Source organism: Lipotes vexillifer, unplaced genomic scaffold (genome assembly GCF_000442215.2).
Source record: "Lipotes vexillifer unplaced genomic scaffold, Lipotes_vexillifer_v1.1 scaffold1078, whole genome shotgun sequence".
NCBI lineage: Eukaryota > Metazoa > Chordata > Mammalia > Artiodactyla > Lipotidae > Lipotes > Lipotes vexillifer.
In genome coordinates, this window is record NW_006774379.1 from 284,672 (window position 1) to 289,120 (window position 4,449).

Consider the following 4,449-nt stretch of genomic DNA (forward strand, 5'->3'; position numbering starts at 1 on the left):
GGAGGAAGGTGATCTCCACATCCTAAACCTCCACCATCTTGAAGCTCCTCCGAGAATTATCTCTTAAGGGGAAAAAAGGAAAACGAAAATAGAAAAATGCAATTTAACCACTGTGTCTTTAATTATTTTTTTAGCATCTGTTATTAAATAACTACCACAAAAACCACATGTGGGGATGTGAAATTCTATGCAGTCGTCCTTATTTAAAGCTGTTTATTTTCATGCCATTTAGTAGTTTTTGTTTTTGTGTTCTTGTAATTTTTTTAAAGAGGAAATAATATATGTACCTGAAGCATGTTTTTGTCCAAATTTATATTCATGCTACTCTATACTTTGACTTCTCTAGGAGGTGTCAAATTTTATTTTAAGTAAAACCGACAAGGCATTATTATTGTTATTTTATATAGCCAATGTTCACAGATTTACCCACATGTTAACCATATTCTTTGTTTCTCATTTCTTCCTGTCTTCATCTCAGAGCATTTTTCTTTTGCCTGAAATACATCCTTAAGAATTAATTGCCTTAGTGAGAGGTTGCTGGAGGCAAATTCCCTTTTTTTTTTCTTGAAAATGTTTTAATTTCACTTTCATTCATGAAGTATGATGGATGAATATCGAATAGCAATTTGGGAATTACTTTCTTCGCACATTTCTGGTATTACCCACTGTCTCTGACTTCCATTGTGGCTGTTGATAAGTCAGCTGTCAGCCTCACTACTTTGAGCCAGAGAGAACTCTGTTCTGTGCTGTCAGAATTCCTTTGGGATGGAAGGAGTTGTACTCTTAGATGCTGAGAGTGCTACCAGCTGACAACCCATGGCTATCAATCTTACTGGAAATTGCTCTCAACTCCATAGACCCACCTCAACCAAGTTCATGTCTTATTTTTGGAGACTGTTGGTATCTAAATACTCCTCTGACCCATAAACCAGGTGGCATGAAAGGTGCCAACTTTGACTGAGGGCCAGCATAGGAAATAGCTGTGATGCAAGTGGTCTTTCCATTTGGGCCATTTGACTCAGCAGACCCTAAGTTATTAGATGTATCCAAATTAAAGAAAGGTGCAGAGCGAAGGTTAATGCAAGCCAAAATAGGAGAATCACCTTTAGAATTCTGAAACAAGGCAATGCCATCTGCAGCATACACCTTTCCAAAACTGCTTAAGTGTGCTATTTGGCCCTGGTAAAGACTAAGTACATGACCATGAAGCACAAAGCAACCATGAGTCAAATTTCCTATTAGGAGCTGGGTTCTGCCCAACATACCAAATTGGGCAGGCCTAGAAGAAATTGATCATAGCTGGGAGGAAAATATTGGGATCAAAGCCAAGACATGGCCAGAGACACAAGGAGGTAGACCTGTGTCACCCATCATGATCTCATTTGTGCCTCTTCCAGTGACAAGCTTGGTTCATGGATGGCCTATCTCATGACCTTGAATGTGGGTCAGTATATGAGAATAGCTGAAAATGGACTTGGGCCACACTGCATCCCCATCCAGTGATGGTCTGGAAGGTAAGGTCTGTGAGGTAAAACTTCCCCAGTGGGCAGATCTTTAGGCAACATATCTGATCTTCTTTATGTGGAAAAAGAAGTGTCCTAATATTAAATGTGCATGGATTCAACAAATAGCTTAGCTGGTTAGTCATAGGCCTGGAAGAAAAAAATATTAGAAGATCAGAGAAAAGAAGGCCTAGAATAGACATATGTGAATAGACTTTGGGGCTTGAAGAGAGAAGATCTCTGCATTTGCATTACATGTTATCACAATCATAGAGTGTCATCCAAGGAAGAGGCACTAAACAATCAGATAGAGAGAATGACTTGGACAGCTGATGTTGACCAGCCTCTGTCATCCGCTCTCCCAGGGCTGGCAAAATGGGTTTGTAAATGTAGAGCCATGGTGGCAGAGAAAGAGGCTATACGTGGGCCCACAATCATGGGTTTCTACCTACTAATGTCCAACCTTCCAGCAGCACTGACTAATGCTGATCCCCTTATACAGGAACATCTCTCAAGGACACCAACAATCCACTTAGCACTAGAATTTGCCTTAATTGGATCTTTTCTATCCTAGAAGGAACACAGATTCATTTTGACTTGACCACATATATTCCAGGTATAAGTTTGACTTCTTATCCACAGGGTCTTAAACAGACTATTATTTGCGGGCTTACAAAGTTCAAGCCACCAAAATGAGATTCCCAAACAGCATTACATCAGATCAAGGAGTCCATTTTATGACAAATACCATGGCATGATGGGCAAATACTATGAGTTCTACTGGCTACAGGCCTGAGAGAGTGATACAAATGCTAAGTGGTCCAGAGGATTGGAGGAGGCCTAGGGTCTGAGAAAAAAAGGTTCAAGGGGTCCACATCTTGTTACCACAGGGCATGGGCAAGGATGTGGATATCAACAGAAAATTCTGGTACATTCCCAAAGGCTTGGCTAGTGCAGTTCAGACAAGTATAGCAATGACAAGGTTCATGTCAAAAGACCAAGCAAAGGTAGTGAGGACCTGAGAAGAATGTGTAGACCAACAACACCTCCCCAATGTCATGATGTTTGTACCTTCCTGGGCTGGAGGGAAGCAGTGGGGAGAGCCAGGCCCAGAACAACTCTAGTGGGTGGTTTGACCTTTGAATTAATGAGTTTAAATCCCGAGTGGAATTAACAAGTTTTAATTACTTGTTACTATTTAAACCAGAAGAGACCATATTACTCTTCAGTGGCAAGATTAGGAAGTTTTCAACATCAGAAAAAATGGGGGCACCAAAGCTGAGTTCAGTAATAGAAAAGGTAAAGTTATATTTCCACACGGCTAAGCTGTGACTATTTCAAAACACTACACATGTAATCTTATATGCAGGTGCCCTGACAACAGCTTTCAGAACTTCCTGGAACCCAACTCAAAATTAGCCGTCATGATCCATTCTCATCCCTGCAGGAGGGAGAATTTAATCAAGAAGGAGATAAATTCATCTCATTTAAAAAATATGAAGCAATTTTCTGTACAACTATCCAAATGTCATTTAATGATTCACTTACACGCACAGACACCTTTACAAAACACTCTTTTTTTTACATTTTTAAATTTTTATTGAAATATAGTTGTTTTACAGTGTTGTATTAGTTTTAGGTGTACAGCAAAGTGATTCAGTTATATATATATATTCTTGTTTTACATTCTCTTCCATTATAGGTTATTACAAGATATTGAGTATATTTCCCTGTGCTGTACAGTAGGTCCTTGTTGGTTATCTATTTTATATATAGTAGTGTGTATATTTTAATCCCAAACTCCTAATTTATCCCTCTCCCCCCTCCAAAACATTCTTAAAATTCTCCAAAACTCATCCTCATACATTACTGGTGGGATTGTAAGGTTGTTCAGCCACTATGGAAGTTGGTTTCATGCTTCTTCAATAAGTTAAACATAGAATTACCATATGATCCAGCAATACCATTCCTAGGGACACTCCAAAGAATTGAAAACAAATATGCAAACAAAAGCTTAGCACAAATACCATAGCAGCACCACTCACAACAGCCTAAAGCTGGAAACAACCTAAATACCCATCAAAAGAAGAATGGGTAAATAAAATGTGGGGTACCCACCCATGTGGTGGAATATTATTCAGCCACAAAAAGGAATGTAGCATTGATACATGCTATAATGCATATGAAGCTTGAAAACATGCTAAGTGAAAGAATCCAGACACAAAAGGCCACACATTGTATATTCCATTTATTTGAAATATCCAGAATAGGCAAATCCACAGAGACAGAAAGTAGATTTGTGGTTTCCAGGGGGAAAAGGGGAGTGACTCCTAATGAGTGTAGAGTTTCTTTTAGCAGGATGAAAATGTTCTGCAACTAGATAGTGGTGGTGGTCTCACATATCATGGCTGCACTTAAAGCCCTGAATTGTACACTTTAAAATGATCAAACTGGTAAATTTTGTGTTATGTGTATTTTACCACAATAAAAAAAAATTCTCCCAAACTCAATTACCAGGTACTTTCCTTGCTCCCCCAAAACAATTTTAGATCTCAAGGAAAGTTTCCTGCAGTTCTAAATAAAGTGGGTCATCAGTTTTTCCTTGTGGGAGACAACCCAAGACTCTGATTGCAACTGAATAAAGTCGTTCAGCTGTTTTACAAGGAAAACACCTGGCACCAAATCCTGGGCTCTTTAAAGAACTGCTAGCTAAGCCTCTTCCCCAGGGTAAATTCGGGAGAAGCACTATGAGTCTGAGCTTGCCAGGTTCATGGGGACCACACCCAGCAGTTAATAAGTTGTTCCGAACTCTGCATGCCCCATCTTAATAACTAGTTCTCTTCCCAGTTTGTAGGTTCCCATAATCATGTGGCTACTCAAATGAGAACAGCAAAAACCACTAACAATTTGGAGACGAGACAGAGTCCAGAAAAGGAAGAAAAGTCAT